Source organism: Harpia harpyja, chromosome 13 (assembly GCF_026419915.1).
Source record: "Harpia harpyja isolate bHarHar1 chromosome 13, bHarHar1 primary haplotype, whole genome shotgun sequence".
In the NCBI taxonomy this organism is placed as follows: domain Eukaryota; kingdom Metazoa; phylum Chordata; class Aves; order Accipitriformes; family Accipitridae; genus Harpia; species Harpia harpyja.
The window spans coordinates 13,489,458-13,503,474 of NC_068952.1; positions in this window are offsets into that span (position 1 = coordinate 13,489,458).

The window sequence follows — 14,017 nt, forward strand, 5'->3', positions numbered from 1 at the left end:
ACAGTTGCTGACACCTCACACAGATGTCTTCCTTCTGCCCTGTGGTTTATATTCAGAAGGTTCCCCAGGAGTTCATCTGTAAAGTGTGTCCACTCCCTCTATCATATTCTGTTTCAGGGACCCTAAAATGAATATTTAATTGAAAGGAGAAGATGACACTTTCTAGCACCTACTTTTTACTAGTAAATTTAAAAAATTACCTCTTTTCCTGTACTCTCCCTTTTTTCTTCCAGACTTTTTTCCTCTTCCCTGTCTCATCACAACCATTTGTGCATTGTCTGAGCCAAAGGGCTTTTGGCATGTCTACGCCAAAAATATGAAAAAATAATGTAAAAAGATTTTGAGCCTTTATTCACCGTTGCAGCTTCCCTGGGAAACCTGATGGTGTGCATAGGAAGCTTTGAGACACCCGCACGCCTCATTCCATGAGCTCTTCCAAGTCTCAGCATGAGACATCAATTTCCCTGCATGTTTTCCTTCTCTGGGTCTCACAAATTGGTCCATTCACTTATTTCTTGCCGTACATGCACGCACGCTACCAGAAATAGCCTTTCAAACCTAAACACCACAGTGCTGTCATTCACACTGTTCCCCGACTTCCAGTCCCATGTATACCAATGTCTAAATGCAGACATACATGTGCACACATTTATCTATGGCAGAGTGATGGAAGTATCAGTTTTTATTATGTGACTGGATCTTATAAAGTGGGTTCCCTTAGTCTGCTAGCATATTGTAGCCTTGTTATTTCTGAAACAAACAACTTTATGCTTATTCTTCATATTTGATCTTTAGTGAGACTGTTGTTATAGCTATTCTGATTGTCTTTAACATTTTCAGACTGAATTTCAATTGATACAGTGTTTTTTTCCCTAGACATTTGCCTGTATGACATGTAACTGTCACTTAAATGCCTTGGCAAAACAGTTTGAACTACACCCCGCCCCCCCCCCCCCCAATCAAATACTGAAACATAAACTCTGAACCTTACCGTGAGTAAAATTAATCAATTATAAATTAATTCTAAAAGCAAGATGTAGGCTACTGATGACGGGAAGAGAAATCAGGATGTATAAATATCAGTTACTTGAACTGCATGAAATAAACACACACACATGCCTGTGTGCGCACACACGCATAATGTTAAACTTGATCTGGACTTTTTCCTTCTGGCTTCATTAATCAACTAGCCAGTTAATCTGAAATATTTCACTTCAGCTTCACAGATCTGTTTTATGTATATACATTTTTCAGCTTTTATTTTGTTTGAGGTTTTTTAATATTACTTGGCTTGCCCTTCCATTATTCTTGAATGTTTAAGATTGGAAAAAAAGTAAATTACAGACCCCCATGGACTGATGTAACACAAGAAGGCAGATGTTTTTCCCTTTTCTGAGGTCACACACTGTTTTTAAACTGAATGCACTAAGTCCAATAAAATACTTTAAATAAAATACCAGTTTCATATAATAGTAGGCATCTCTTTCTAAAACCGTGTTTATCATATGTGGACGCCATAGGCACTTCAGATGAATAGCTCCTATCTAGTTCCTATTAAGTACTAATGTGAATTGGTATAACTTTATCCATATGGAATATGCATCATAAGTGTCAGAATTGCCTTGGTGAGCAGTATATAGTTTTCACAAGTTCTCTACCTAGCAGTCTATTAATCTCTTTGGATTTATTTATTTATTCATTTATTTAAATAACAAACGACTGACTTTTCCAAAGCTACCAACTCAAAAATGCTTTTCAGAGAAGATTTTTTTCCATATTGATTTAACAGGTAATCCTATAAAATGAGCACTCTCTGCATACATTTTCACCATGCATGAAAATGGAAACTCTGGCAACTGAGAGAAGAGTGTCACAGTGTATGAATCTTGCTCTGTGAAATGACCTGCTTGTTAGGATTTTGTATCAAATTGCTGGGGTTTTTTTTCCTTTTTTTTTTCCTTAACTGCTTTAGCATTAGCAGGACTACTCCTTTCATTATAATTGGGTTTTTCCTATTGTTTGGCTTTGTCTTGCAGCAAGACTCAGAAAGTTCTTAGAATAGACAGTATAAATACCAATTATATCAATAGAAGGCAATATCTGAGGAAGACAAAATGCGAGGACTTGCCAGCTGCAACACTTCTGGTCAAATTGGCATCAGAGTTTTCAAGTTTGGATTTAAGGTTTTAGCTCAGGCCTGGTACCAGGAGTGGAGAAACTCAGAACTTTTACTGAGTACGTGATTCCCGATAGCTCCAGGCTCATCACAATTGCCCAATTTTAAAGAAGTTTCCATGAGATCTTTCTGAGTTTCTGAACTGATGTCATTTTATTGCATTTTTACCTGTGGAGGATATAAAAGACAAGTATTACTTTTGTGGGTAAAGTTTTTAGTTGCTGCGTGCGTACCTGTTACTTTGTACATGCTCCGTTATTTGCCTTCCATTCCAAAGTGAGTTTTTTAGACTGCTAGAGTCCCTTGGCTGTGGGAGTGCTCAGCGAAAGCCAAGATACCAAACACCTGTTTTTTACTAAACTTGAGGATGTTGGGTAGGTCAAGAGGGGAGCTGTGGGTTAGCTCATTCCACTGTAAAGCAATGAAAGCCATAAAATATTATGAGCAAAAAGCCACCTGTTCTTGAATTAGTGCTTGCTGTCTACCTTTGTGGTTTAAATTGAAAGCTCATCTAGGCAGCCTGTTTTCCTTTTGCTCTGACTTAACCACAGTCTGTCAATTTGTACAGTGCCTTCACAATCAGCTCCATCTCAAAGTTCTTTGCAAAACAAAGGCAGGTGCACACACGCATCCCGTTCTCTCCCAGGCACAGTGCACTAACTGTAAAGCTACTTTTCTGTAAACAAAGCATAAAAATCAGGCGAGTGTCAGAAACTAAATTTGATACCAAAGTACTAGAGAAGATTTTCAGAAAAATACATCCATCACGATGGATGGCTGAGGCAGCACTCCTTGATGTGCTTTAGGTGCTGTATTCCACAAATGCAAATGCTTTCACTGTAGCAGCTCTCCTGTGGCAGCTTCATAGTTCTCCTTTGGACAGAAAAGCTGATGGTCTTGGTCTGTACTGCTGCATGTCGGTATGGAAAAGCATGAGGTTTTATACAATTCGGTAGGGTTTGGGGGGATTTTTGGTGTTTGCTTTTTTTTTTTTTTTTCCTTTTTTTTCCCCTGCCAACTTGTTAGTTCAGATTGAAAATGTAAATGTAGAAGAAAAGGAGCTGATCTTACAGAAGAGCCACATACCTGGTGAGAGGTACTCTGTAGCCTGAAGGGGCAGGGCCTCATCACCCCATTACTACATTGACCAAAAGACAACTAAATGAAGGCAAGAAAAGCACCTAGAGAGAGTTTTATCATGAGATGCCTGAGGAGGTAGTAGCCTAAACCAATTTACTCTGTCGTGCTCTAAAGGTAATGTCAGTGTGGCTGACTCTTCAAGGACTAAATGCTATACAGGTCTTTTTTTTCAGGTTTCAGTGTGTATCCTTTGAATCTTGATCTTCCAAAAAATGCTTGCTAGTACTGATCTCAATTATGCCTCTGTGCCTGTTTTTGCTGGTGGCGTAGGCTATTCAATCTGTGGTATTTGCTTGGTTAGCATCCAGTTCAGTGGGCTTTAAAGTGTGAGACTGGTGTGGCCATGTTACTCTCTCAGGAGCAAGTCTGTTTTCTCATTAAGTCCTATGTCTATGTGCTAGGTCACATCTGTACACCTCCACTACTATATCTAATGAAGCCCTAACATCCAGAGGTGCAGCTTTTGTAAGCACTCTAAATAGGCAGCTCTCTGCCATTTCCACCGCAGATGGCACAGTCTAAAACCACGGCCCTTCCCACTAGAAGAGGACATTGAAAATGCAGGTCTGTGAAGGATGCAGGCTCCTGCAGTGGTCCATGTGCACTCTGGCAGAGGTTGTTGTGAACAGGCTGGTTGTTCAGCTCCACTAGAAAGTTTGCACCTACCATACAAGGTTCTTGTTACTCATCTTCTGATGGACATGAGAGAGAAGCTTTATCTTTAGCAAGGAAAAAAAATTGTTTTTGGCAGTGTGATATGTTGGGCTTAAAGAATAGCCTTATGCAGTTAAGGCTTGTTGTAAGTCATCTTTACTGTTAACATATATTTGCCAAGCAGTACAAAATGCACAGGAGAACTTCAGCTTGCCTGTGTTTCAATGGTTTGATATTTTCACATTTGTCTGTGTTTTTGTTTATTCAAAAAAATTATTGTCCAAAGCAAAATATTCCTTCAGATAATCCTATAAATTTTAGTCTAGCTCTGATTCTTCTTATTTTATTAGTTCTGGCTTATTTAAACTCCAGGATCAAGAAAGACAATAATTAGTTTAGTTTTGCAAGCAAATGAAACAAAAAGAAATAGCTAGGAATGTTAGAAAAATGGAAAGGAGTTGTCTCAGTCTCTGTAAGAACTACTCACAGATTAACTGATGGATTTTAATGCCAGTATTTCAAAGTTAGCTTATATGACTTTTATTAGAAAAACCTTAAAATAAAATAAAAAAAAAATCACAAAAAGATTAGTGAAGTGGCTATTTGATTTAGTATTTGTACAAGCTGTTACTCACCAAAAGCAAACCCTCATATTCTGCTCTGCATATTCCAAATCCACTTCCTCAGTTTCTGAGCTTGTACTGTCAACCATTTCCAAAGCTCTGTGGTAGCACCATTAATAATCCTTTCAATATTCTTTTCTCTAATAGGTGTAAATCATCGTGAACTCATTTGGTATTAGCATGGATGTCATAAGTATTTCTATGATATTCCACCACTTAATAGAAACACTCAGTTGTGGATCTGACTAAAACTAAAGCCACAACATTACTGTGGACAAAAACTTGAAGGAATCCCATCTCATGTTATGAATATGAGTGCCGCTGTGTACTCTGACATGAAATTTGGCTGGATTGTGGCAAATGGAACCATGAGGGAGATGAGAGACTGATTCCTGCCTCCTCTGAGCTCCCCGTAGCATCCTGGGGACACGGTGGGGCTCCAGGCATTACGCCCAGGGTGCAAACCCTCCTGCAAACAAAGGCAAGGCCAGCGTAGCTGGTCCTGTGCTTTTGCTTGCCTCAGCACAAAGTGCTGGGCAGTGGTGACCTGGGCACTGACACCGGGCAGGCACTGCTGGCTTTTGGTCGCTCAGGTCAGTGGTGGCAAAGGTGTCTGCCACCCCGGATGGGGCTGCTGGGCACGGAGCTGAGCTGCTGCTGTCAGGTCTTCCACTCCTCATAAAGCTTCGCCTCTCAGAGCTGAGACAGTGTATGAGAATCATGGCTCTGGTGCTGCTGGGACTGAGGCTTTTGCCATGAACGGGCCGGGAATTTTTAATCTCTCATTAATCTCAACTGGAATTCTGCTTAAATTTCATAGCACAGGGCACTGCCAGGCATGCAGTACCTGGGCAAAGGAGGAGGATGAGCCGCTCATGCTCTGCCTTTCCAGTCCCATACTCTGAATTTACCGGCTTACAGCAGCATTTTTCCAGCTGTGGGGACAGGCAAGGTGATGGGCAAAGTAGGGCAGTGTGTGCATTGTCACAGCATAATCGTTGCCTTTGGCAGGAGGAAAAAAAGGCAGGCTCGGAAAACTTAATGAAGTCAACAGGACCAGGATTTGTCTATTTTAACTCTGAATTTCCTTTAGGACATGGGTCTGCTAGCTGTGGTTGCTGGTCCTTGCGGTGAAAACAAGACACTGACACAGATGAGAAATAGGAGATGAAAACATGGTGTTGCTTCCAGCATCAGCCATAAAGATGTATTAAAAAAAAAAAAAGTAGAATGACTCATTTAGCGTGGCAAAATAGAAACCCTGCTGTTTAACGTTACTGAACAGAGACATCTCTCCATAGTCACGTAAAAAATAAAGCCTGTATTGAAATTGCTGAGGGGCAATTTAAACCTTGCTATTGATTCATACAGTGCCTTTATACTGAAATTTTAAGGTTTTTCTTATCCATTTTTGTTTTGCTTTTTGGAGGATTAGTTACTTACATTTAGACTGGGGAAGTGGAAGGAAGACTGGTTTATAAACTGCACATTCCTGACCATTTTTTTCATACAGTGGGCTATTATTTTGGCAGTAATTGCAAACGATCTTTGCACTGTAAAGGTATAAAATGTCAAATGCTCGACATCTAGTCAAAGTAAAGGAATATGTCAGCTTTCTAATGAGTCCAAATATTGGTCTGCATGATTATTTTATTTATGTGATTGAGGTCAATTACATCCTTTCAGAACACAAACAATAGTAATCATTTAAATTTTTCTGTTAGCCTTTTAAGTGTGGTTAAATGTTTTTTTCCTAAACAGCTTCTTCTCATATCTTTAACTTGCAACATTGTACTGGTGCCAATTGTTCTGCTGAAGTTTTGCAATGGATATAAACCACAGTGGTTTGTTCATTACACTGGATGCCTACAGATTTCTTTTTCTCTGTAACTGTGCTGTATGATTTTTATGTGAAATTGATTCTATACAACTGTAACTAATAGGATTTTCCTGGAAGCAATCAGAACATCTTGTACCAATGTTTACAATAAATATATAAGAAGAAATTGATAGCTATCTAACAGTTTCCAGGAAGATGTGAATTAATGCGAAGCCAGCCTCTGAGTGTTTTTCAAAGGGAAAGATTGGGGTTTATTTTATTTGTACTGAAACTTGTCATGTTATTTGAATTCCCTTGACATTTTTTCATACTTCAGAGCCTTTTTTTACATTGTCCATCCATCAAACATGCTGGTCTTACATGGTGCCTGGGAAATGTTAATTGAACAATCCTGAGTTTAACCCCTCCTTCAAATACTTTGTAAAAATACAGCTGTTAATAACGTTTATTTGGCTTCAATTTAGATATGAAAAAATCCATTTCAGGACATTACTGAAAAAAAGGTTTAGACTTAATATGTGTTCCCCACATATTAAGAGCAATGGCATGTGCTGTAAAGAATAAAAACCACAACACACAGACATCAGTCCTCATGGGCTAATGGAAATCTAGACCTGATTAAAAACCCATTTCAGGACTTTTTTATTGCAGGGGTGGGTTTGATAGCTGTCAGTGTACAGGAAAATAGCACATCTGGAATCTTACTGTGTACTTGTGCTGGCTGGTATAACTCAACCTGTGTGTCAGATTTTTTTTTTTAATAGCTAAGATTTATTTGGTTTCTATTAATTTTTTAAAAGTCTTTGGTAAGTATGCTTATTAAGTACTAAATTTTTACCCTCCACAAATTAAAAGCTATATTTTAGTAGCGAGCAGTTTCCTTTTGAGAAAAGTAAGAAAGCCAGAAATACGCATAAGTAATGCGGAGAGTTATTTGATTACAAATGTACCCCAGTAGGTTCTCAGGGGTGACTGTTTTGCAGTTTGTTTAATGAAAGTTGTGTTTTTCTTGTGATTGTTCTATCTAGTTATGGGAAGTCTAAAATGAGATATTCAACAAGTAGCAAACTCTGACTCACTATAATATCAAGAGTTTATTTTCCCATTAGGACAGAGTACACACCTAGGAAATTGTAAATATTATTTAAAAAACATTCAGGTTTGCTTGTAAAATATGAAACTTCAATAAAGAAGAGGCTTTTTTCCTAAGCAATGTCTTGGAGAAAAATGAACAGTCGGGTACAGATCAAGAACTCCAGTGTTGTTTTGGTTTCAGATCTCACCACAATTTTAATGAAGTATGCAGATTCGTAATCATCCTTAAGTTAAAAGCAAGAACAGAGCAATAAAAGTCATTTGACAGTCCCCCATATCCTTAGATTTATCGTCTAGCTAAATTTTTAATAGTGCAATTTCAGAATTTTTCTATTTTAATTACTCTAGAGATTTGTACAGCTGAAATATTTAATATATTTTCATATATTCAAATCATGGTTTAAAATCAACAATGACCTGGATGTTGCTTGTCTTGGATGGTCCTAAAAATCTCCAAAGATTGAACTATGCATGTGAGTTATTAAAGTTTTGTCTGATTTACTCAACAGTGTCATTTTAGTCCTGTCCTACTCAGCAAAACCACAATATTTTAAAGTTCTTGCAGGTTAGAGTTACCAGGTGAAGCTGTATGTCTTCAATGGGAAAAGAGCCAGAAGGGGATAAATTCTGATCACGTTCTGTTATCTTCAATATGGCAATGTTTTTGAAGCAAATTATGTACTATTTATTTCATTTATATACAGTATAGGTGGACAGGCATTATTATGTACTGTTTATTCAATTTATATACAGTATAGGTGGACATGCATTTAAATGTCATCCCAATGTTAAAATGACTAGTTATAAAAATCATAACAAAGGACCTCTAGAATGTCACTACAAAGTGCTGAGGTGGAGATTCATTTGGCTGAGGTGGAGAAAGAAAAGTACGCCTTTCTGGGGTAGAGTCACCCACTGGAACAATCATTCATCAAGTAGTCATAATCTTGACACAGCAGATTGTCCATCAATTTTATTTGGACCAGTCATGTGAAATACTTGCCCATGAGATATTTGGGAATTTTATGTGATACCATAATATTTGCCCCCAAATATGCCATTTTTTTCAATTTCTTAAAGGCTTTAGAGTGCAGTAGTGACTTCTCAGATAATTATTTATATTTTACAAAATGTACCATGTGAATTTCCCAATAGCTTAGGAAGTATTATGCATGAGAAGTGAACTGTACTTGTCAAAATACATGAGCAAAGCATATGTCATAAAGCAATAGCCTGGCTTTTGGCTTTCTTATTAAGCAGAAATTTTCAGAAAGTCTTTGACTTTAGAATGCTGTGATTCATGGGTGGTCAGTGGGAGATATTCTGGGCATTTATTTTTTTCTGAGGAGTTGAACAATCCTGGCTTTTAGTGGACTCTAACCTGGACTCTTGCACTGGGTTCCTACCTTCTTTTGCCGATTAGTCTTAAGAAATGTAAAGCTAGGAGCAGAAAATGTTGAAAAGCAAAGTTTGCTTTACCAGACAATATCCCCCATGTGTCCACATTTTAACCCTCTAATCAAACTGAACAACGTATGAAGTTACTGACAGGCTTGTGGACTTGCAAGGACAGGAGTCTGCAGTTAGAAATTATTGAGAGGTAGAATTTTTTTAATCTTGTATAACATGGAACATATCTATTTGATTTTGGCAAGTAACAACAATTTGTAGTATAATTTTGCATTGTTTTTGTTGCAGAGGGTCAACCCAGAGTCTGTGCTTCCTTTTTTAATCTCAAAATAAGCTGAAACTGAAATAGGCTGTACACAGTAGGAGGTGTGTTCCACAGGATTTTGTCAAGGCATGGATCCATATTAATGGACCAAGGATTGTGTTTTTCAGAGGCGCTCCCCGTCAAAACAGTGCTGGTCTAATGCTGGGTGTGTTGGACTGTTGTGCTTTTCTGGGCAAGAGCAGCTACTTCAAAATGAGCCAGTTTTGCTCCGCAGACCACAGTCCGTAGCTGTCATCAACACAGCCCTTATGAGGTGCAGGTTTGCAATACCTGGGCCAGGAGAGTAAGTGCTGGTGCAGGATGGGTGATCTGAGCTCAATAATCTGGTGGGAAATACGGAGTCACCCTGCTCTTGTGCAGCACCATGCTCCCAAGTGTCGTGCACAGAGCCTCTGCACTCAGCAGGTGTTTTTGGTAGAAACCTCATGCTGGATGTGACCTTTATCATTGGTGAATGTCACTCAGTGGGCAGCTTGTCACTAATAGATCAGAACTGTGTTACCTTTATTCATGTTATAATTCTGCGGTGAATGAGGTCAAGTCATTTGCCATTGCTTTTGGATGCTTGCAGAGGTCCATCATGTTTGTTTTCTTCTATATCAAGACAGTTTAAATTTGGCAGTGCTTGCATGAGCAGACAAATTGCTATTAAAGGTGTGAAAATATCCCCACAGGACTGCAGCTCTTGTGTAGGTTCCTGGATTCCAAGAGATAGGACAGATCCTAATGATGACCTCTTAGCCATTTCTGCCAGCTGTTCTCACATCAAGCTTATAGACCCAAATAAAGACAGTTGGTTTTGCGATTAAGTCTTCAAGTGACAGGGAATATATTATGTCCTCAAGTAGACTGTTTTAGTGCTAATTTACCTCCCTGGTAAAAATGCACATTATTTTCAATCTGATTTTGTCTGCTGTAACCATTGGAGTTTTTCATATCCCTGTCTACAAGCTTAAAGTAGACCTGATGATTTATAAGATGGAAAATATTTTTGGCATGGATGTGCTTATAAGCTATGATCAAATCAAGCATCTGAATTACCTTAGATAAGTTTGAATCTCTATTGTCTTTCAGGAAAAGACAGGTTTTCCAGCCACAGCCCCATTCCTCTAACCCTTTTCTGAACTGTTTCCAGTTTCTGAACATCCCTATTACTTAAAGTCTGCTAGAGACCTCAAGCTCAGAGGTGCAGCAAACCTTGTCTCATGCTCTTTTAGTACTCACTGTAATTTACCTGTGATCCTAAGGTGCCCCAGAGTACAAAATAATTTTCCTTTAAAAAACTGTGAGCTTTATAAACCTCACCGAGCTCTCTTTCAGGATGGTAATTCTCATCATTACAGCTGCCACACCATATTTACTGCTGTCACTGTTTTCTGTTAAAATGATGAAGCAAAGCAACGACTGCAATTGTTAACATCATCCTGGGTACAAAATGTCTCATATTTCCTAGCAGACTCTAAAATAGGGAGAAGTAAACTGAGGAGGAAAGCTTTGTCAACCCTGAAAATCAAGAGCAGACAGTTGCTACCTAGTGACAGTAAAATAAGAGAGGACACGAGGATGACAAATGGGAGTCTGTGTGGGTGACACCTCAGGACAGAGCGATGGAAAGCTCTTGGGTGGGGTGGGATTTTCCTGTGTCCCAACACGTAAAGTTTGAGTGCAAGGGCCAGAACTGCAGGGCCTGCTTGGCAAAATACAGTTAAAGGAAGGAACGTGTTCAACGGCTTCTTGGATGGACCAGGGTTTCTGCTTCCGAAAATGGCATAAGTCTCACAACAGCCAAGTCTTTCATCCTACCAGCTTTGCCACAACCTAGTAGACATAAGGCATTAGCCCGTTGGTGTCAGCTCTGATTATGTTTGAAAGATAATTTTTTTTTTCGGCATTCACTGTAGCTCCTACTATTTTACATCTTTATTAAAATTTATATTCTGTAGAAACTTCTTCACATTTGTTCTTCATGGGGAAAGATTTTTTTGTCTGCTTGGAGTAAGGTAGCTTTCCAGCCATGGACCTTAGAAGACTGAGGAAACAGGAGTCGGTGCGAAATGCCTTGGGGGTTTTAACCCAACCTGAACTGCAGATCTCTGTAGGTAAAGGATATTGCTTCGTGAATGGACGATATCTGGCAAGGGGATCTAGCGACATTGTCGAACAAGAGAGTAAAAGCAAAGTCTTCTGCTCCTGTCAGATTTTAGAACACCGAACTTTAGGTCTAGTTGAAGACAATTTTTATAATTCAATATTTTGTTCTCTGTGATTGCTAGTCCTGCTCACTTCTTTAGCTTGTTTTCCCTTTGCTGACTTCATTACTTCCACAAATTCCACCCATCTTTGGCTTTCCTAGGTCTTCACACTCAGCTATACCTACAGCTGGAAGTATGGGTGTAAATGCCATTAGAAGAGAGCATATTCAAAATGGCTCTTCTAAGATTTTATTGCTACTAAGGTGAATATTGTATAATATACCAAAAAAAAAGGTGTGTGTGGGATGCCCCATCTAAACTAAACCCAGGGTAACTATTAGCTGGTGGGAATGTTCTGTGCTTGTAAGCAAACGTGCATACTTCCTGCCAGAAGGGGGTAATTATACAAATGCCCCTAATAAGCTGTAGAGTTTGTTTTATTGAGTAGAGATTTGAAAGCTGAAACAAACGATAGACTTTCTTCCCGAAAATACTGTTTTGTGACATTCAAAGCTGGAAAATACTATCCCTAGTTTATAAACAAGGAAACAAAGTGCGGAGATGATTATGTGATTTGCCAAAGATTTCAGAGACAGTGTGGAAGAGAACTTAAGTGTGACAACACTTCCAAGGCGAAATGATACCTCTAATGTATGTAGAGTTTGCTTAGCTTCTCATTGCCTAGCAGTGTCCTACACTTCTGCACTTTGTGGCTGTGAAAACACCTAATCAAAATGGTAGCAGTTTTTGTGTTCACTTTTCATAGGTGCAAATGAACCCACCAGATGGAAAACAAAATTTAGCTGACCATGGATATTTTAATAGCTCTACCAAGCATTCTTTTTGTACAAGGGCATAGATCTACTACTACTTTTCTTAACAGAAAGGGTCACTGAAAAAGTTCAAATGATGGTGCTTTTCTAACCAATCTAAGAGAATTAGCTGCACTAAAATGCTTCCTGGCTTGTGTTACCACAAAAATTGTAAAAACAGTTTTACAAGCTGTTGTGCTTTAGTGCAATGCAAGCACATTAAAAACATTTAATGAGCATTGCTTCTTACATCTTCCTGTTAATTTATATAATTTAGTCCTATAAAAGAATCAAGAGCTGTTTGTTTGGAGCAGCTTAAGATGTTTATTAATAGTTGTTGGTCATGCTGTACTTGTAATGTGAGCCTAGGTAGGAACTCACAGTTGTAACAGTTCTGTGATACCAAGAGAAGTTAACTTTGCATTTGCTTAAACATGTAGGAAATAAAACAGTTATGACACAGTGGAATGCAGTTAGTTTTTTCTACCGGATCATAAACTGGAATTTGATATTCTGGTGCTGTGCATCCTCAGACCCTTAGCCTAAGGGACCTTGCACCTCCACAGTGCTTTTCGAAGTTGGTGTGGAAGCCCCCGTATGGGCCATGGAGAGGTGCCTCTGCTCCTGCAAAAGAGGCAGCACCGCATATTGGGAAGCGCTGTGTCACACCAGAAGGTTCAAAGGCCGTCTTAGGAAAACAACCCAGAACTGTAAGGGGATGGCACAGACAACCTCAGAGATTGTCTCCCTTTTCATTTCCAGGGGTAGCTGGTTCAGGGCAGTGCTGGTTCCAATTACAGCTCAAGCACAGCTGCAAAATTCCAATGGCACCCACATCTTAGGCACAGCTTTACTGCCTCTCTTCCTGTATCACCGGACTGATATGCAGTATATGCAACTGATTTGGCAGATGTATAGATTCAAGAATAACTTGGCATTGTCTATACGTATTATTGGCAATTTTTCAAACCTTTCCATTCGTGTGGATCTCAAAGCTGGTCTCGCTTCATTTGTAAATGCAGTTACTTGCCTAAGTCATGCATGATGCCCTGTAATAAAGTTATTTTTCCAATACGCACAGACCTGTTGGACAACTTTGTGCTGGAACTAATTATGCTTCCTGACATCCACTGAGGAGTGACTCATAATTTGCATATGCTTTCCTTGTATCATAATTCCTGAACTGTCAATTGAACTCATTCTGTATATTCTGTATAGTCACATTGTATAGTAACGTGGTTTTTCATAAGTCATGTAAATCGTGTGTTTTATCATCTATAGTTTCTTTCTGTTGGAATCTTTGACTGTGCTGGTTTTTTTATATCTTGGATATAAATGAAATCCAAAGGCTCAATAAGTAAGGCTTTAGGAATAATGCTGAAAGTTTTCTAGTATGGGGGTTTAAAAATACACTAAAAGGAACACTATTTTATGTTTTGAATTTCTGCTCTAGTGGAGGAGAAAAATGATGAAATAGGAGAGAAAGAAAATGGTTAGTGGTGAGAGAAATGTGAAGATGAGGTATGAAAGAGACTGGGGCAGCACTTTCTTTTCTCTTAGCCCCCTGCACAAAGCTCACACCCAGTTCTACACACTACAGTGAGTTACTTTTGGTATATTGGGGGGGGGGGGAAGTGGTGCATAAATTTTAGGCTGGCTTTCTGCGTGGTGCCAGTTTCACCACTCTTCTCTCTTTTTTACTGTCCTCAGCATCACTGATGTCAGCCAGTATTTACTTTGATAATTCTGC